Below are 22,030 nucleotides of genomic sequence, written 5' to 3' on the forward strand. Positions count from 1 at the left end.
GAAGAGACATCATGGTCGGGGTAGTTCTCCTTTTTGGTGCCCTTTTCAGCTGAAGGAGAAGGAGGAAGTGCGGCATCTTGATGAGGTCTCGTGTTGTCTTGTCTAGGCGGGTGGAGTTCGAGCGCATTGTTAAGTTTCTCGACTAGAGACTCTGTATCTGAAGGGGGGTCTGAATCAGAATCTTTGTCCTCCTTGGCTGCTTGGGCCGATAGGGCCTCCTTTGATTTACTGGGGCTCCTATCTGGGGGACGAGAGCCCTGTAGGCAGGAGCGAATGGTTATTAGGGTAGGCAGCATGCCGGGAGGGAACTGCTTCCCTTCATGCTCCATGGCGGAGGTGACCCGATCGATTAAGTGATCATACTTGATAGGGTCCCAGAGGTGGCAAGTGGAGAGCCATGGATTAAAAGGCAAGAGAAGGTCCCAATAAACTTCCAGCTGTCGAACAGAGACCTTACAGCGGTGAGTATCTAAAAGTCCCGCCAAGGTGCGGACCTGAGGTGCTTGCCGGGCAGATAGCCGGTTGCCCATGATATTGCCCTAGAGGGTGAAAAAGGCTAGAAGGGCCGAGACTACAAGGCTAAGAGAGGCGAGGAGAGCAAAGAACAATACTCTTTGGTGACAGGACCAATCCGAGGGAGCGATTTCAGCGAGACACCAAGCGCCGATTAGAGGGACGATTATACAGACAACAACACCGAAGACACGAAGGGGAAGAGGGGAAGAGTCTAGTGGACTAGATGGGACAGCAGCAGCTGAGGGGACAGTAAGCATGGAAATGAAGTTCCAGAGATAGAGAAGCGGTTAGTGAGGAGCCGAGAGTTGAGGTATGAGTTTCTGAACATTAATCGGTGCCTCTTAACCATAGCGGGTTGGTATAAGCCCCCAACTTGGAAGGAGAAAGCTCTGTGAGCCATTCTCCCAGACCGCCGTAGATTGTATGAGGTCACCGGCGTTCAGAGGTGATGGAGTGGAAGGAGGCTAGGAGAAGGAGGAAGGTAAGGGTAGGAGAAGCGCCGCCAAGTTATGGAGCAAGGTGGGGACGGTTCTTGAGTTCACTGGCGGTGGCCACTGGTGATCAGGCAGCGGACACCCGTGTGAAATAATACGGTAGCAACTCTGTTTTGGGCATATAGGGAGAGGCAGCCCCTGGCCGGGGTCGGTGAAGGGAGAGGCGGCCCTGGGACGGGGGCGGCGAAGGAGAGGCAGCCCCGAGATGGGGCGGCGAAGGGTGAGGAGAGGCGGCTGCGGAGCGGGGCGGTGAAGGGTGAGGTGGCTCTGGGACGGGGCAGCGAGGGGTGAGGAGAGGCGGCCCCGGAGCGGGGCGGCGAAGGAGGGGCCCTTACCTTGCAGGCGGGGAGAGGGGAACTGGAGAGGCGTCCGGGAGAGTGGACTCTGGGCGGGACCGCTGCGCGAGGATGAAGAGATCCCTCACACGGGGCACCAGTTGTGGGGGAGGTTTTTTCCTCTGCAGCGGTGGTTGGAGCCTGGATGCCCGAGGGGCGGGGAGCCTTGGGCCAGGCGACTCTGCCCGGAGGCGAGGGCGAGGCAGGAGACTTGGCCGAGTCTCCGGCGGAGGCATGCAAGGTGTGGAGGGCGAAAGGAACAAAGGAGACGAAACGCCCTTGTGGAGCTGTAACAGAGCCGTTTATTGGGACATGTACAGAGATTATATAGGGTTTTGGCGGAGGGGTGGGCAGAGTTCTTGCTGGGATGCTGTATAAGGTGTGCTGGGGAGACTTTCGATGAGGATTGGTAAGGAGCAACACGGAACTGCTAGGACGGGGGATATGGGAAGGAGCGGGAATGGCATCACAGCGAGGGAAGGCGGGAAGAGGAGGGGGAAGGGGGAGTGGGGGAGCCGTCCGGATGTTGCCTTTTGGCGGGAACAGTGGGCATAGCCTAGATGACTGGGCGGGCTTTGGAGCGCCGCATACCAACGGTCCGAGGATGTGGTACCGTACTGGCCGTCTCGTAGTGGGCTTGGGCAGGCTGAGGGCTTGCGCCCGTACCAGACCTTCCCTTGACAACTGGCTCCAGGTTACGAGTCTACCTTCCACCAGGGCTGGACCCTACTGAGGAGGAGGCTATCCCACACGATACCCTCGGTTACGCTTTCCTATATAGTAAATGCTAGTTTTAGAGATAGGATTGTTAGCACAAAAACTGAAGGAAAGTAGATAGCTGCAAAATCTCCACACACAATGCTTAGTTCTCAGAAGTAGATCATATGTGCCATGTTGTTTCATTTAGGATTAAAGAGTTAGCTCCTATACCCACGGTTATGCTTTCCTATAGTGTAAATGCTAAGTTTAGAGATATGCATATTAGCACAAAAACTGAATGAAAGGAGATAGCTGCAAAATCTCTGCACTCAATGCTTAGTTCCCTAAAGTAAAGCACATGTGACATCCTCTTTCAAGTAGATTTAAGAGTTAGCTGCTATACCCTCGGTTATGTTTTCCTATATAGTAAAGGCAAGTTTTAGAGATAGGAATGTAAGCAAAAAAACTGAAGGAAAGGAGATAGCTGCAAAATCTACGGAAACAATGCTAAGTTCTCAGAAGTAGATCATATGTGCCATGTTGATTCATTTAGGTTTACAGAGTTAACTGCTATACCCTTGGTTATGCTTTCGTATATAGTAAAGGTTAGTTTCAGAGACAGGAATGTTAGCACAAAACCTGAAGGAAAGTAGATAGCTGCACAATCCCTGCGTACAATGCTTAGTTCTCAGAAGAAAATCATATGTGCCATGTTGTTTCATTTAGGTTTAAAGAGTTAGCTGCTATACTCTCAGTTATGCTTTCCTATATAATAAATGCTATTTTGAGAGTTAGGAATGTTAGAATAAAAAGTGAAGGAAAGGAGATAGCTGCAAAATCTCTGCACACAATGCTTAGTTCTCAGAAGTAAATCATATGTACCATGCTTTTTCAGGTAGGTTTAAAGAGTTAGCTGCTATACCCCGGTTATGCTTTCATATAATGAAAATGCTAGATTTAGAGATAGGAATGTTAGCACAAACCTGAAGGAAAGGAGATAGCCACGAAATCTCTGCACTCAAAGCTAAATTCCCTGCAGTAAAGCACATGTGACATCCTCTTTCAAGTAGGTTTAAAGAGTTAGCTGCTTTACCCTCGGTTAAGCCTTCCTATATAGTAAATGCTAGTTTTAGAGATAGGAATGTTAGCACAAAAACTGAAGTACAGGAGATAGCTGCAAAATCTCTGCACACAATGCTTACTTCTCAGAAGTAAATCATATGTGCCATGTTGTTTCATTTAGGTTTAAGGAGTAAGCTGCTATACCCTCGGTTATGCTTTCATATATAGTAAATGCTAGTTTTAGGGATAGGAATGTTAGAACAAAAAGTGAAGTAAAGGAGATAGCCACAAAATCTCTGCACTCAATGCTTAGTTCCCTAAAGTAAAACACATGTGACATCCTCTATCAAGTAGGTTTAAATAGTTAGCTGCTATACACTCGGTTATGCCTTCCTATATAGAAAATGCAAGTTTTAGAGATAGGAATATTAGCACAAAAACTGAAGGAAAGGAGATAGCTGCAAAATCTCTGCACACAATGCTTAGTTCTCAGAAGTAAATCATATGTACCATGATTTTTCAGGTAGGTTTAAAGAGTTAGCTGCTATGCCCCAGGTTATGTTTTCCTATATAGTAAATGCAAGTTTTAGATATAGGAAAGTTAGCACAAAAACTGAAGGAAAGGAATTAGCTGCAAAATCCCTGCACACAATGCTTAGTTTTCCAAAGTATATCATATGTGGCATGTTGCTTCATTTACATTTAAAGAGTTAGCTGCTATAATATCAGTTTTGCTTTTCTATATAGTAAATGCTAGTTTTAGGGATAGGAATGTTAGCACAAAAACTGAAGGAAAGGAGATAGCTGCAAAATCTCTGCACACAATTCTTAGTTCTCAGTAGTAAATCATATGTGCCATGTAGTTTGATTTAGGTTTAAAGAGTTAGCTGCTATACCCTCGGTTATGCCTTACTGTATAGTAAATGCTAGTTTTTGAGATAGTAATGTTAGCACAAAAACTGAAGGAGAGGAGATAGCTGCAAAATCTCTGCACACAATGCTTAGTTCTCAGAAGTAAATCATATGTACCATGCTTTTTCAGGTAGGTTTAAAGAGTTACCTGCTATACCCCCGGTTATGCTTTCCTATAGTGTAAATGCTAGTTTTAGAGATAGGCATATTAGCACAAACACTGAAGGAAGGGAGATAGCTGCAAAATCCCTGCACACAATGCTTAGTTCTCAGAAGTAAGTCACATGTACCATGATTTTTCAGGTAGGTTTAAAGAGTTAGCTGCTATGCCACCGGTTATGTTTTCCTATATAGTAAATGCAAGTTTTAGATATCGGAAAGTTAGCACAAAAACTGAAGGAAAGGAGATAGCTGCAAAATCTCTGCACACAATGCTTAGTTCTCCGAAGTATATCATATGTGGCATGTTGCTTCATTTATGTTTAAAGAGTTAGCTGCTATACTCTCGGTTATGGTTTCCTATATACTAAATGCTAGTTTTAGGAATAGGAATGTTACCACAAAAACTGAAGGATAGGAGATAGCTGCAAAATCTCTGCACACAATTCTTAGTTCTCAGTAGTAAATCATATGTGCCATGTTGTTTCATTTAGGTTTAAAGAGTTAGCTGCTATACCCTCGGTTATGCCTTACTATATAGTAAATGCTAGTTTTTGAGATAGTAATGTTAGCACAAGAACTGAAGGAGAGGAGATAGCTGCAAAATCTCTGCACACAATGCTTAGTTCTCAGATGTAAATCATATGTGCCCTGTTGTTGTTTTTTGTTTTTTTTTCTTTTTTTATTGACTTTGTAATAATATTACATTAAAAATATATATATATGAGGTCTCATTGAACCCTACCACCCCCACCACACCTCTCTCCACCCCAGCAACACTCCTTCCCATCATCATGACACATCCATTGCATTTGGCAAGTACATCTTTGGGCACCTATGCACCTCATGGTCATTTGTCCACATCATGGCCCATAGTCTCCCCCATTCCATCCAGTGGGCCCTGTGAGGATTTACAATATCTGGTGATTGCTCCTGAAGCACCATCCAGGGCAGCTCCATGTCCCAAAGACGCCTCCACCTCTCATCTTTTCCTGCCTTTCTCCATACCCATCAGCCATCATGTCCACTTTTCTCAATCCAATGCCACCTTTTCTATGTGGACATTTGATTGGTTTTGTCCATTGCACCTCTATGTCAAGAGGAGGCTCAGATTCCACATGGATGCTGGATGCAATCCTCCCACTTTCAGTTGTAATCACTCTAGGCTCCATGGTTTGGTGCTTGTCCTTCTTCAACTCCATCTTAGCTGAGTGTGGTGAGCCCAATAAGTCAGATTGTAGGTTTTGGAGTCTGTTGAGGCTCAGGACCTGGCTATCACATTGTCAGTCCAGAGATAAAAATCCCCTAAATATATCTTAAACCCCGACACTAACTGCACCTCCAGCACATTAGTATGAAAGTCTTATGAAGAGAGATCCCATCTGAGTCCAGATTCATCACACATAAACACCAGTTCCAAAGAGGGGCCATGTGACCTGGTAGTTAACCCCATCGGCCATGACCATAACTCCCATGGGTCTCTTTAGCCCTCGAAGGAACCAATATCTGGGGGTTGTATCTGCTTTATCTGTCTCTCAGACTCTGCTCAGTTGTGCATAAGGGTAATCCTTCTGACAGCCTCCAGACTCTTTTTTAGAGACTCGTAGCCATATAAACTCATTTCTCCTTTCCATTTCCCCCTTACATTAGGTCAAACAGCATTTTAAAGTCATGTTATTTTATGTAGACAGGGATATTCCGCTGATCCACGTTGAACCTTCCGTATAAGGTCATTTTCCAGTTGCATCATCAGTTGGTAGTTGATAGTGTTCCCTTGGTGCCAGGGAGGCTCATCCCCGGGTGTCATGTCCCACGCTGGGGGGATGGCATTGCATTTACCTGCTGAGTTTGGCTTTGAGACTGGCCAAATTTGAGTAACATGAAGGCTGACAGGAGGAAATTCCCAGGCACAATGTTGCTCTAGGCCTTGTTCTTATTTTAAGCTTATCACTAATCCATTGCTGATGGGAATGCAGAAGGATCCAACCATTCTGGAGGTCAGTATGGCGGTTTCTCAAAAATCTAGTCATAGATTTGCCATATGACCCATCAATACCACCGCTGGGTATATACCCAGCAGAACTGAAAACAAGGATGCAAACCAATATATGTACACCAATGTTCATAGCAGCATTGTTCACTATCGACACAAGTTGGAATCAACCCAAATGCCCATCAACAGATGAGTGGATCAATAAAATGTGGTATATACACACAATGGAATATTCCTCGGCTGTAAGAACAAACACACTACAAACACATGTGATAACATGGATGAATCTTGAGAACCTTATGTTGAGTGAAGCAACACAGACATTAAAGGACAAATACTACATTACCTCAATGATTTGAAATAACAAAGCTGCCCTAGATAGCAAGAGGCTGAATGATAGGCTTACAGGAAATCGGAGGGTGGAGAAAGGATGTGAGCTGATGTCTGCAGGGGTGGAATTTAAGACGAGATGGTGGTAAGTATGAACACAAAGAAGAGATAAAAGGGGGCCAAGGTGTTGCCTTTGGTTGGGGCTTTGCGGGTTTGAGGGAAGCTGGGGATGGGCGGATGGGTAACATTGCCCAAAAGTGGGGGGAGGGAAGAGTTGCATTCGAACACAGGAGAGGGTCAGGTGTTGGTGGAGAGTAAAATGCCGAGAAAATCATATCAAAATATAATAAAGAGGTTTACCTGTTTAGAATGCTCGGAGGGGAGGGTCTGATGCAGGACGGGCTCCTGGGGAATGTCTAAATGCTCATTCTGCCAGAGTGGGTGACACCATGGGGTAGAAACTCAAGTAGTGAGAGTGGAGGTGGACCCACATCCTGGGGAGGACTAATGCCATCAAATAGAGGGAAATGTATCCCTCGAAAGACAGGGCGGCTCCCAGGGCTTTGGGGCAGTTGAGCAAGTTAGACCCTGAACACTATTCCATCTATATCTGGAAGTGGCTCCTCGGGAAACGGAGGTTGGCTGTCACTGTGGGCACCAAGGTGGAAGGGAAAATGGACGTTAAATGTGTGTAACCAAGGTAAATGGGGGGTAAGAGAGGAGTTTCGTGAGAGTACACAAGGATGTGTATAAAACATGTAATATTACACCATAACATATAGGAGTTGAGAGACTGATAATGTAAACCACAATATAAAAAATAGGATAACTAAGAATGAAAAAACTGTGAATCCTAACGTATGCAACACAATGTAAGCACAGATGTCACCTTGTTTGAAAGCTATTGTCTCAGACTCTGTACATTACGTTAAGTAAACATGATGTGAAGAGGGTGTAAGAGTATCGCTGTGGAAGTGAAAAGGTTTTGTGGTGGATGTACGGGAGTGCTGTATACTATATATATGCATTGCTGTGGTCTAGGGCTCCTGTGAATAGAAGCTTCATAATTGGGGGGGGAGGGGAAAAAAGATAGGATGAAGAATTTTTTCCAAGTCAACACGTATACTTTATAGAACCTTTAAACCCATCGCTATATGCCATTTCCTAGTAAGGGACCCTGACATTATATTGGCCTTCAAATTTCAGGGAGTTCTGGATCACAGAGTGGTACAAAAGGCAATGGAGGAATCTTGGTATGGGATACCAATGACAGGGGATATATGGCTGACAGGGAGCTGTACAGAACATATGTCCAGGGTGCATGGCAATGTTTGGATATACTCATAGTGGCAACAATTAAAAACCACAGCACGGGGTGTACTGGGTTCCATGTTGTTTCATTTAAGCTTAAAGAGTTAGCTGCTATACCCTCGGTTATGCTTTCCTATATAAGAAATGCTAGTTTTACAGATAGTAATGTTAGCACAAAAACTGAAGGAAAGGAGATAGCTGCAAAATCTCTCCACACAATGTTTAGTTCTCAGAAGTAAATCATATGTGCCATGTTGTTTCATTTATGTTTAAAGAGTTAACTGCTATACCCTCAGTTATGCTTTCGTGTATAGTAAATGCTAGTTTTAGAGATAGGAATGTTAGCATTAAAAATGAAGGAAAGGAGATAGCTGCAAAACCTCTGCACACAATGCTTACTTCTCAGAAGTAAATCATATGTGCCATGTTGTTTCATTTAGGTTTAAAGAGTTAGCTGCTATACCCTCGGTTATGCTTTCCTATATAGTAAATGCTAGTTTTAGAGATAAGAATGTTAGCACAAAACTCAAGTAAAGGAGATAGCTGCAAAATCTCTGCACACAATGCTTAGTTCTCAGAAGAAAATCATATGTGCCATGTTGTTTCATTTAGGTTTAAAGAGTTAGCTGCTATACTCTCGGTTATGCTTTACTGTATAGTAAATGCTAGTTTTAAGGATAGGAATGTTAGCACAAAAACTGAAGGAAAGGAAATAGCTGCAAATCTCTGCAAACAATGCTTAGGTCTCAGAAGTAAATCATATGTACCATGTTTTTTCATTTAGGTTTAAAGAGTTAGCTGATATACCCTCGGTTACGCTTTTCTATGTAGTAAATGCTGGTTTTAGATATAGGAATGTAAACACAAAAACTGATGGAAAGCAGATAGCGGAAAAAATTCTGCACACAATGCTTAGTTCTCAGAAGTAAATCATATGTGCCATGTTGTTTCACTTAGGTTTAAAGAGTTAGCTGCTATACTCTCGGTTATGCTTTACTGTATAGTAAATGCTAGTTTTAAGGATAGGAATGTTAGCACAAAAACTGAAGGAAAGGAAATAGCTGCAAATCTCTGCAAACAATGCTTAGGGCTCAGAAGTAAATCATATGTACCATGTTTTTTCATTTAGGTTTAAAGAGTTAGCTGATATACCCTCGGTTACGCTTTTCTATGTAGTAAATGCTGGTTTTAGATATAGGAATGTAAACACAAAAACTGACGGAAAGCAGATAGCGGCAAAAATTCTGCACACAATGCTTAGTTCTCAGAAGTAAATCATATGTGCCATGTTGTTTCATTTATGTTTAAAGAGTTAACTGCTATACCCTCAGTTATGCTTTCGTGTATAGTAAATGCTAGTTTTAGAGATAGGAATGTTAGCATTAAAAATGAATGAAAGGAGATAGCTGCAAAACCTCTGCACACAATGCTTACTTCTCAGAAGTAAATCATATGTGCCATGTTGTTTCATTTAGGTTTAAAGAGTTAGCTGCTATACCCTCGGTTATGCTTTCCTATATAGTAAATGCTAGTTTTAGAGATAAGAATGTTAGCACAAAACTCAAGTAAAGGAGATAGCTGCAAAATCTCTGCACACAATGCTTAGTTCTCAGAAGAAAATCATATGTGCCATGTTGTTTCATTTAGGTTTAAAGAGTTAGCTGCTATACTCTCGGTTATGCTTTACTGTATAGTAAATGCTAGTTTTAAGGATAGGAATGTTAGCACAAAAACTGAAGGAAAGGAAATAGCTGCAAATCTCTGCAAACAATGCTTAGGTCTCAGAAGTAAATCATATGTACCATGTTTTTTCATTTAGGTTTAAAGAGTTAGCTGATATACCCTCGGTTACACTTTTCTATGTAGTAAATGCTGGTTTTAGATATAGGAATGTAAACACAAAAACTGACGGAAAGCAGATAGCGCAAAAATTCTGCACACAATGCTTAGTTCTCAGAAGTAAATCATATGTGCCATGTTGTTTCATTTAGGTTTAAAGAGTTAGCTGCTATACCCTCGGTTATGCTTTCCTATATAGTAAATGCTAATTTTAGAGATAGGAATGTTACCACAAAAACTGAAGGAAAGGGATATCTGCAAAATCTCTGCACACAATGCTAAGTTCTCAGAAGTAAATCATCAGTACCATGCTTTTTCAGGTAGGTTTAAAGAGTTAGCTGCTATACCCCCGGTTATGCTTTACTATAGTGTAAATCCTAGTTTTAGAGATAGGCATATGAGAACAAACACTGAAGGAAAGGAGATAGCCACAAAATCTCTGCACTCAATGCTTAGTTCACAAAATTTAAGCACATGTGACATCCTCTTTCAAGTAGGTTTAAAGAGTTAGCTTCTATACCCTCGGTTATGCTTTCCTATATAGTAAATGCTAGTGTTAGATATAGGAATGTTAGCACAAAAACTGAAGGAAAGGAGATGGCTCCAAAATCTCTACACACAATGCTTAGTTCTTAGAAGTAAATCATATGTGCCATGTTGTTTCATTTAGGTTTAAAGGGTTTGCTGCTATACCCCAGTTTATGTTTTCCTATATAATAAATGCAAGTTTAAGAGATAGGAATGTTAGCACAAAAACTGAAGGAAAGGAGATAGCCACAAAATTTCTGCACTCAATGCTTAGTTCCCTAAAGTAAAGCACATGTTACATCCTCTTTCAAGTAGGTTTAAATAGTTAGCTGCTATACCCTCGGATATGCCTTCCTTTATAGTAAATGCTAGTTTTACAGATAGGAATGTTAGCACAAAAACTGTAAGAAAGGAGAAAGCCACAAAATCTCTGCACTCAATGCATAGTTCCCTAAAGTAAAGCACATGTGACATCCTCTTTCACGTAGATTTAAAGAGTTAGCTGCTATACCCTCGGTTATGCTTTCCTATATAGTAATTGCTAGTTTTAGGTATAGGAATGTTAGCACAAAATCTTAAGGAATGGATATAGCTGCAAAATCTCTGCTCTCAATTCTTAGTTCTCAGAAGTAAATCATATGTGCCATGTTGTTTCATTTAGGTTTAAAGAGTTAGATGCTATGCCTTCGGTAATGCTTTCCTGTATAGTAAATGCTAGTTTTATAGATAGGAATGTTAGCACAAAAACTGAAGGAAAGGACATAGCTAGAAAATCTCTGCACACAATGCTTAGTTCTCAGAAGTAAATCATATGTGCCATGTTGTTTCATTTAGGTTTAAAGAGATAGCTGCGATACACTCGGTTTTGCTTCCTATATAGAAAATGCTACTTTTAGAGAGAGGAATGTTAGCACAAAAACTGTAGGAAAGGAGACAGCTGCAAAATCTCTGCGCACAATGCTTAGTTCTCAGAAGTAATTCATGGGCCATGTTGTTTCATTTAGGTTTAGAGAGTTAGCTGCTAAACCCTCGGTTATGCTTTCCTATATACTAAATGCAAATTTTAGGGATAGGAATGTTAGCACAAAAACTGAAGGAAAGGGGATAGCCACATCATCTCTGCACTCAATGCTAAGTTCCCTAAATAAAGCACATTTGACATCCTCTTTCAAATAGTTTTAATGAGTTAGCTACTATACCCTCGGTTATGCCTTCCTATATATTAAATACTAGTTTTAGAGATAGGAATGTTAGCACAAAAACTGAAGGAAAGGACATAGCTACAAAATCTCTGCACACAATGCTTAGTTCTCAGAAGTAAATCATATGTGCCATGTTTTTTCATTTACGTTTAAAGAGTTAGCTACGATACCTTCAGTTATGCTTTCCTGTATAGAAAATGCTAGTTTTAGAGAGAGGAATGTTAGCACAAAAGCTGTAGGAAAGGAGACACCTGCAAAATCTCTGTGCACAATGCTTAGATTTCAGAAGTAAATCATATGTGCCATGTTGTTTCATTTAGGTTTATAGAGTTAGCTCCTATACTCTCGGTTATGCTTTCCCATATAGTAAAGTCTAGTTTTAGAGATAGGAATGTTAGCAAAACAGCTGAAGGAAAGGAGATACCTGCAAAATCTCTGCACACAATGCTTAGTTCTCAAAGTAAATCATATATACCATCTTTTTCAGGTAGGTTTAAAGAGTTAGCTGCTATATTCCCGGTTATGCTTTCCTATAGTATAAATGCTACTTTTAGAGATAGGAATGTTAGCACAAAAACTTAAGGAAAGGAGATAGCTGCAAAATCTCCGCACACAATGCTTAGTTCTCAGAAGTTAATCATATGTGCCATGTTGTTTCATTTAGATTTAAAGAGTTAGATGCTATACCCCCGGTTATGCTTCCTAAGGTGGAAATGCAAGTTTTAAGATATGAATGTTAGCACAAAAAATGAAGGAAAGGAGATAGCCACAAAATCTCTGCACTCAATGCTTAGTTCCCTAAAGTAAAGCACCTGTGACATCCTCTTTCAAGTAGGTTTAAAGAGTTAGCTGCTATAGCCTCGGTTATGCGATCCTATATAGTAAATGCTAGTTTTAGAGATAGGAATGTTAGCCCGAAAACGGAAGGAAATGAGGTAGCTTCAAAATCTCTGCACACAATGGTTAGTTCTCAGAAGTAAATCATATGTGCCATGTTGCTTCATTTAGGTTTAAAGATTTAGCTGCTATACCCTCCGTTATGCTATCGTATACAGTCAATGCATCTTTTATGTATAGGAGTGATATCACAAAAACAGAAGGAAAGGAGATAGCTGAAAATCTCTGCAGAAAATGCTTAGTTCTCAGAAGTAAATCATATATACCATGCTTTTTCAAGTAGGTTTAAAGAGTTAGCTGCTATACCCCCGGTTATGCTTTCCTATAGAGAAAATGCTAGTTTTAGTGATAGGCATATTAGCACAAAATCTGAAGGAAAGGAGATAGCCACAAAATCTCTACACTCAATGCTTAGTTCCCTAACTAAAGCACATGTGACATCCTCTTTCAAGAATGTTTAAAGAGTTAGCTGGTATACCCCCGGTTATGCCTTCCTATATAGAAAATGCCGGTTTTAGAGATAGGAATGTTATCATAAAAGCTGAAGGAAAGAAGATAGGTGCAAAATTTTTACACAATGCTAAGTTCTCAGAAGTAAATTATATGTGCCATGTTGTTTCATTTAAGTTTAAAGAGTTAGCTGCTATACCCACAGTTTTGCTTTCCTATTTATTAAATGCTAGTTTTAGAGATAGGAATGTTACCACAACAACTGACAGGAAAGGAGATACCTGCAAAATCTTTGAACACAATGCTTAGTCTCAGAAGTAAATCATATGTGCCATGTTGTTTCATTTAGGTTTAAAGAGTTAGCTGCTATACCCTAGGTTATGATTTCCTCTATAGTAAATGCTAGTTTTAGAGATAGAAATGTTAGTACAAAAACTGAAGGAAAGGAGATAGCCACAAAATCACTGCACTCAAGGCTTAATTCCCTAAATAAAGCACATTTGACATCCTATTTCAAGTAGGCTTAAAGAGTTAGCTGCTATACCCTCGGTTATGCTTTCCTATAAAGTAAATGCTAGTTTTAGAGATATGAATGTTAGCAGAAAAACTGAAGGAAGGGAGATAGCTTCAAAATCTCTGCACACATAGCTTAGTTCTCAGAAGTAAATCATAGGTACCATGCTTTTTCAGGTATGTTTAAATAGTTAGCCGCTATACCTCCGGTTATGCTTTCCAATATAGGAAATGCAAGTTTTAGAATTAGGAATGTTAGCACAAAAAATGAAGGAAAGGGGATAGAAACAAATTCTCTTCACACAATGCTTAGTTCCCTAAAGTGAAGCACATGTGACATCCTCTTTCAAGTAGGTTTAAAGAGTTAGCTGCTATACCCTCGGTTATGCTTTCCTATATAGGAAATGCTAGTTTTCGAGATAGGATTGTTAGAAGAAAAACTGAAAGAAAAGAGATAGCTGCAAAATCTCAGCACACAATGATTAGTTCTCAAAAGTAAATCACATGTAAAATGCTTTTTCAGGTAGGTTTAAAGAGTTAGCTGCTATACCCCCGGTTATGCTTTCCTATATTGTTAATGCTACTTTTAGAGATAGGAATGGTAGCACAAAAACTGAAGGAAACTAGATAGCCACAAATTCTCCGCACTCAATGCTTTGAACATAAAATAAAGCACATGTAACATCCTCTTTCAAGTAAGTTAAAGAGTTAGCTGCTATACCCTCCGTTATGCCTTCCTATATAGTAAATGCTAGTTTTAGAGATACGAATGTTAGCACAAAAACTGAAGGAACGGAGATAGCCGCAAAATCTCTGCACACAATGCTTAGTTCTTAGAAGTAAATCATATGTGCCATGTTGTTTCATTTAGGTTTCAAGAGTAAGCTGGTATACCCACGGTTATTCTTTCCTATAGTGTATGTGCTAGTTTTAGAGATATTAATGTTAGCACAAAAACTGAAGGAAAGGAGATAGCTGCAAAATCTCTGCACACAATGCTTAGTTCTTGGAAGTAAATCATATGTACCATGCTTTTTCACTTAGATTTAAAGAAGTAGTTGCTATATCCACGGTTATGCTTCTCTATAGTGTAAATGCAAGTTTTAGAGATAGGAATGTTAGCACAAAAACGGAAGGAAAGGAGATAGACACAAAATCCCTGCACTCAATGCTTAGTTCCCTAAAGTAAAGCAATTGTGACATCCTCTTTCGAGTAGGTTAAAGAGTGAGCTGCTATACCTTCGGTTATGCCTCCCTATATAGTAAATGCTAGTTTTAGAGATACGAATGTTAGCAAAAAAACTGAAGGAGAGGAGATAGCTGCAAAATCTCGGCACACAATGCTTAGTTCTCAGAAGTAAATCTTATGTGCCATGTTGTTTCATTTAGGTTGAAAGAGTTAGCGGCTATACCCTCAGTTATGCTTTGCGATATAGTAAATGCTAGTTTTAGAGTTAGGAATGTTAGCACAAAAACTAAAGGAAAGGAGATAGCTGCAAAATCTCTGTGCACAAAGCTTAGTTCTCAGAAGTAAATCATATGTGCCATGTTGTTTCATTTAAGTTTACAAAGTTAGCTGCTATACCCTCGGTTATGCTTTCCTATATAGTAAATGCAAGAATTAGAGATAGGAATGTTAGCACAAAAACTGAAGGAAATGAGATAACTGCAAAATCTCTACACACAATGCTTAGTTCTTAGAAATAAATCATAAATGCCATGTTGTTTCAGTTAGATTTAAGGAGTTAGTTGCTATACCGCCGGTTATGGTTTCCTATATAGTAAATGCTAGTTTTAGAGATAGCAATGTTAGCACAAAAACTGAAGGAAAGGAGATAGCTGCAAAATCTCTGCGCACAATGCTTCGTTGTCAGAAGTAAATCATACGTGCCATGTTGTTTCATTTATGTTTAAAGAGTTAGCTGCTATATTCTCGGTTATGCTTTACTATATAGAAATGCTTGATTTAAGGATAGGAATGTTAGCAGAAAAACCAAAGGAAAGGAGATAGTTGCAAAATCTCTGCACACAATGCTTAGTTCTCAGAAGTAAATCACATGTGCCATGTTGTTTCATTTAGGCTTAAAGAGATAGCTGCTATACCCTCGGTTAAGCTTTCCTATAGAGTAAATGTTAGTTTTAGAGATAGAAATGTTAGCAAAAAAACTGAAGGAATGGAGATAGCCACAAAATCTCTGCACTCAATGCTTAGTTCCCTAAAGTAAAGCATATGTGACACCCTGTTTCAAGTACGTTTAAAGAGTTAGCTGCTATACCCACGGTTATGTCTTCCTATATAGTAAATTGTAGTTTTAGAGAGAGGAATGTTAGCACAAATAAAGAAGGATACAAGATAGCTGCAAAATCTCTGCAAACAAAGCTTAGTTCTCAGATGTAAATCATATGTGCCATGTTGTTTCATTTAGCTTTAAAGAGTGAGCTGCTATACCCTCGGTTATGCCTTCCTATATAATAAATGCTAGATTTAGAGATAGGATTGTTAGCACAAAAACAGAAGGGAAGGAGATAGCTGCAAAAACTCAGCAGACAATACATAGTTCTCAGAAGTAAATCATATGTGCCATGTTTTTTCATTTAGGTTGAAAGAGTTAGCTGCTATACACTCGGTTAGGCTTTGCGATATAGTAAATTCCAGTTTTAGAGATAGGAATGTTAGAACAAAAACAGAAGGAAAGGAGATAGCCACAAAATCTCTGCATTCCATGCATAGTTATCTAAAGTAAAGCATATGTGATATCTTCTTTCAAGTAGGTTTAAAGTGTTAGCTGCTAACCCTCGGTTATGCCGTCCTATATAGTATATGCTAGTTTTAGAGATAGGAATGTAACCACAAAAACTGAAGGAAAGAAGATAGCTGCAAAATCTCGGCACACAATGCTTTGTTCTCAGAAGTAAATCAGATGTGCCATATTGTTTCATTTAGGTGTAAAGAGTTAGCTGTTATACCCTCGGTTATGCTTTCCTATATAGTGAAAGCTAATTTTAGAGATAGGAATGATAGCCCAAAAACTTAAGGAAAGGAGATAGCTGCAAAATCTCTGCCCACAATGCTTAGTTCTCAGAAGTAAATCATATGTGCCATGTTGTTTCATTTAGGTTTAAAATGTTAGCTGCTATACCCCCGGTTATTCTTTCCTATAGTGTAAATGCAAGTTTTAGAGATAGGAATGTTAGCACAAAAAATGAAGGAAAGGATATAGCCACAAAATCTCTGCACACAATGCTTAGTTCTCAGAAGTAAATCATATGTACCATGCTTTTTCAGTTAGGTTTAAAGATTTAGCTGCTTTACCCCCGATTATGCTTTCCTATAGTGTAAATGCTAGTTTTACAGATAGGCATATTAGCACAAAATCTGAAGGAAAGGAGATAGCCACTAAATCTCTGCACTCAATGTTTAGTTCCCTAAATAAAGCACTTGTGACATCCTCTTACAAGTAGGTTTAAAGAGTTAGCTGCTATACCTTGTTTATGCCTTCCTATATAGAAAATGCTAGTTTTAGAGATAGGAATGTTAGCACAAAAAGTGAAGGAAAGAAGATAGCTGCAAAATGTCTGCACACAATGCTTAGTTCTAAGGAGTAAATCATATGTACCATGTTTTTCAGGTAGGTTTAAAGAGTTAGTGCCTATGCCCGCAGTTAGGCTTTCCTATAATTTAAATGCTAGTTTTAGAGATAGGAATGTTAGAACAAAAACTGAAGGAAAGGAAAATGCTGCAAAATATCTGCACTCCATGATTAGTTCCCTAAAGTAAAGCACATGTGACATCGCCTTTCAAGTAGGTTTAAAGAGTTAGCTGCTATACCCTCGGTTATGCTTTCCTATATAGGAAATGCTAGTTTTAGAGATAGGGATGTTAGCACGAAAACTAAAGGAAAGGAGATTGCTGCAAAATATCTGCACACAATGTTTAGCTCTCAGAAGGAAATCATATGTGCCATGTTTTTTCATTTTGGTTTAAAGAGTTAGCTGCTATACCCTCCGTTATGCTTTCCTATATAGTAAATGCTAGTTTTAGCGATAGGAATGTTAGCACAAAAACTGAATGAATGGAGATAGCTCCAAAACCTCTGCATGCAATGCTTAGTTCTCCGAATTAAATCATATGTACCATGCTTTTTCAGGTAGTTTTAAAGTCTTAGCTGGTATAACCCCGGTTATGCTTTCCTATAGTGTAAATGTAAGTTTCAGTGTTAGGAATGTTAGAACAAAAACTAAAGGAAAGGAGATAGCCATAAAATCTCTGCCCTCAATGCTTTGTTCCCTAAAGTAAAGCACATGTGACATCCTCTTTCAAATAGTTTTAAAGATTTAGCTGCTATACCCTGGGTTATGCCTTCCTATATAGTAAATGCTGGTTTTAGAGATAGGAATGTTAGCACAAAAACTGAAGGAAAGGAGATAGCTGCAAAATCTCCGCACACAGTGCTGAGTTCTCAGAAGTAAATCATATGTGCCATGTTGTTTCATTTAGGTTTGAAGAGTTAGCTGCTATACCCTCGGTTATGCTTTCCTATATAGTAAATGCTCGGTTGAGAGATAGGAATGTTAGCACAAAAACTGAACGAAAGGAGAGAGCTGCGAAATCTCTGCACACAATGCTTAGTTCTCAGAAGTAAATCTATGTACCATGCTTTTTCAGGTAGGTTTAAAGAGTTAGCTACTATACCCCTGGTTATGCTTTCCTATAGTGTAAATGCAAGTTTCAATGTTAGGAATGTTAGAACAAAAACAGAAGGAAAGGAGAGAGACACAAAATCTCTGCCTACAATGCTTAGTTCCATAAAGTAAAGCACATGTGACATCCTCTTTAAAGTAGGTTTAAAGAGTTAGCTGCTATACCCTCGGTTATGCCTTCCTATATAGAAAATGCTAGTTTTAGAGATAGGAATGTTACCGCAAAAACTGAAGGAAAGGAGATAGCTACAAAATCTCTGGACACAATGCTTAGTTCTCAGAAGTAAATCATATGTGCCATGTTGTTTCATTTAGGTTTGAAGAGTTAGCTGCTATACCCTCGGTTATGCTTTCCTATATAATAAAGGCTTCTTTTAGAGATAGGAATGTTAGCACAAAAACTGATGGAAAGTAGATAGCTGAAAAATTTGCGCAAAATGCTTAGTTCTCAGAAGTAAATGATATGTGACATGTTGTTTCATTTAGGTTTAAAGATTTAGATGCTATACCCTCGGCCATGCTTTCGTATATAGTAAATGCCAGTTTCAGAGATTGGAATGTTAGCACAAAAAATGAAGGAAAGGAGATAGCTGCAAAATCTCTGCACACAATTCTAATTTCTCAGAACGACATCATATGTGCCATGTTGTTTCATTTAGGTTTAAATAGTTAGGTGCTAAACCCCCGGTTATGCTTTACTATAGTGTAAAAGCTAGTTTTAGAGATAGTCATATTAGAACAAAAACGGAAGGAAAGCAGATAGCCACAAAATCTCTGCACTCAATGCTTAGTTCCCTAAATTAAAACACATGTGACATCCTCTTTCAAGTAGGTTTAAAGAGTTAGCTGCTGTACCTTCGGTTATGCTTTCCTGTATAGTAAATGCTACTTTTACAGATATGAATGTTAGCACAAAAACTGAAGGAAAGGAGATAGCTGCAAAATCTCTGCACAGAATGCTTAGTTCTCAGAAGTAAATCATATGTACCATGCCTTTCAGGTAGGTTTATAGAGTTAGCTACTATACACCCGGTTACGCTTTCCTATAGTGTAAATGCAAGTTTTAGAGATAGGAATGTTAGCACAAAACCTGAAGGAAAAGAGATAGCCACAAAATCTCTGCACTCAATGCTTAGTTCACTAAAGTAAAGCACATGTGACATCCTCTTTCAAGGAGGTTTAAAGGCTTAGCTGCTATACCCTCGGTTATGCCTTCCTATATAGTAAATGCTAGTTTTAGAGATAGGATTGTTAGCACAAAAACTGAAGGAAAGGAGATACCTGCAAAATCTAGGCACGCAATGCTTAGTTCTCAGAAGTAAATGATATGTGGCATGGTGTTTCATTTAGTTTTAAAGAGTTAGCTGCTATACTCTCGTTTATGCTTTCGTATACAGTAAATGCTAGTTTTGGGGATAGGAATTTTATAACAAAAACTGAAGAAAAGGTGATACCCACAAAATGTTTGCAGTCAATGCATAGTTCCCTAAAGTAAAGCACATGTGACATCCTCTTTCAAGTAGGTTTAAGAGTTAGCTGCTATACCGTCGATTATGCCTTCCTATATAGTAAATGGTAGTTTTAGATATAGGAATGTTAGCACAAAAATTGAAGGAAAGGAGATAGCTGCAAAATCTCCACACACAATGCTTACTTCTCAGAAGAAAATCATATATACCATGCTTTTGCAGGTAGGTTTAAAGAGTTAGCAGGTATACCCCCGGTTATGCTTTCCTATTGTGTAAATGCAAGTTTTAGAGTTATGAATGTTAGCACAAAAACTGAAGGAAAGGAGATAGCCACAAAATCTGTGCACTCAATCCTTAGTTCCCTAAAGTAAAGCACATGTGACATCCACTTTCAAGTAGGTTTAAAGAGTTAGGTGCTATACCCTCGGTTATGCCTCCCTATACAGAAAATGCTAGTAATAGAGATAGGAATGTTAGCACAAAAACTGAAGGAAAGAAGATACCTGCAAAATCTCTGCACACAGTGCTTAGTTCTCAGAATTAAATCATATGTGCCATGTTGTTTCATTTAGGTTTAAAGAGTTAGCTGCTCTACCGTCAGTTTTGCTTTCATATATATTAAATGCTAGTTTTAGAGATAGGAATGTTAGCACAAAAACTGAAGGAAAGGAGAAAGCTGCAAAATCTTTTAAAACAATGCTTTGTTCTCAGAATTAAATCATATGTGCCATGTTGTTTCATTTAGGTTTAAATAGTTTGCTGCTATACCCTTGGTTATGATTTCCTCTACAGAAAATGCTAGTTGGAGAGATAGTAATGTGAGCACAAAAACTGAAGGAAAGTTGATAGCCTCAAAATCTCTGCACTCAATGCTTAGGTCCCTAAATAAAGGACATTTGACATCCTCTTTCTAGTAGTTTTAAAGAGTTAGCTGCCATACACTCGGTTATGCCTTCCTACATAGTAAATGCAAGTTTTAGAGATAGGAATGTTAGCACAAAAACTGAAGGGAAGGAGATAGCTACAAAATCTCTGCACTCAATGCTTAATTCCCAAAAGTAAAGTTCTTGTGACATCCTCTTTCAAGTAGGTTTAAAGAATTAGCTGGTATACCTTCGGGTATGCTTTCCTATAGTGTAAATGCTAGTTTTAGAGATAGGCATATTAGCACAAACACTGAGGAAAAGGAGATAGCCTCAAAATATCTGCACTCAATGGTTAGGTCGCTAAAGTAAAGCACATGTGACATCCTCTTTCAAGAAGGTTTAAAGAGTTAGCTGCTATACCCTGGGTTATGCTTTCCTATACAGTAAATGCTAGTTTGAGAGATAGGAATTTTACCACAAAAACTGAAGGAAAGGAGATAGCTGCAAAATCTCTTCACACAATGCTTAGATCTCAGAAGTAAATAATATGTGCCATGTTGTTTCATTTAGGTTTAAAGAGTTAGCTGCTATACCCTCGGTTATGCTTTCCTATATAGGAAATGCTAGATTTATACATAGGAATGTTTGCACAAAAACTGAAGGAAAGGAGTAGCTGTAAAATCTCTGCACACAATGCTTAGTTCTCAGAAGTAAATCATATGTGCCATGTTGTTTCAATAAGGTTTAAGGACTTAGCGGCTATACACTTGGTTATGCTTTCCTATATAGGAAATGCTAGTTTTACAGATAGGAATGTTAGCTCAAAAACTGAAGTAAAGAAGATAGCTGCTAAATCACTGCACACAATGCTTAGTTCTCAGAAGTAAATCATATGTACCATGCTTTTTCAAGTAGGTTTAAAGAGTTAGCTGCTCTACCCCCGGTTATGCTTTCCTGTATAGGAAATGCTAGTTTTAGAGATATGAATGTTAGCACAAAAACTGAAGGAAAAGCGATAGCTGCAAAATCTCTGCACACAACGTTTAGTTCTCAGAAGTAAATCATATGTGCCATGTTGTTTCATTTAGGTGTAAAAGTTAGCGGCTATACCCTCGGTTATGCTTTCCAATATAGGAAATGCTAGTTTTACAGATTGGAATGTTAGCACAAAAACTGAGGGAAAGAAGATAGCTGCAAAATCTCTTCACACACTGCTTAGTTCTCAGAAGTAAATCATATGTACCATGGTTTTTCAGGAAGGTTTAGAGAGTTAGCTTCTATACACGTGGTTATGCTTTCCTATATAGGAAATTCTAGTTTTACAGCTATGAATGTTAGCAAAAAACCTGAAGGAAAGGAGATAGCTGCAAAATCTCTGCACTCAATGCTTAGTTCTCAGGAGTAAATCATATGTACCATGCATTTTCAGGTAGGTTTAAAGAGTTAGCTGCTATACCCCCTGTTAATCTTTCCTATAGTGTAAATACTAGTTTTAGAGATAGGAATGTTGCACAAAAACTGAAGGAAAGTAGATAGCTGCAAAATCTCTGCACACAATGCTTAGTTCTCAGAAGTATCATATGTACCATGGTTTTTCAGTTAGGTGTAAAGAGTTAGCTGCTATACCCCTGGTTATGCGTTCCTATATAGGAAATGGAAGTTTTAGAGATATGAATGTTAGCACAAAAACTGAAGGAATGGAGATAGCTGCAAAATCTCTGCACACAATGCTTAGTTCTCAGAAATAAATCATA

Source organism: Dasypus novemcinctus, chromosome 30, assembly GCF_030445035.2.
Source record: "Dasypus novemcinctus isolate mDasNov1 chromosome 30, mDasNov1.1.hap2, whole genome shotgun sequence".
NCBI classification, from domain to species: domain Eukaryota; kingdom Metazoa; phylum Chordata; class Mammalia; order Cingulata; family Dasypodidae; genus Dasypus; species Dasypus novemcinctus.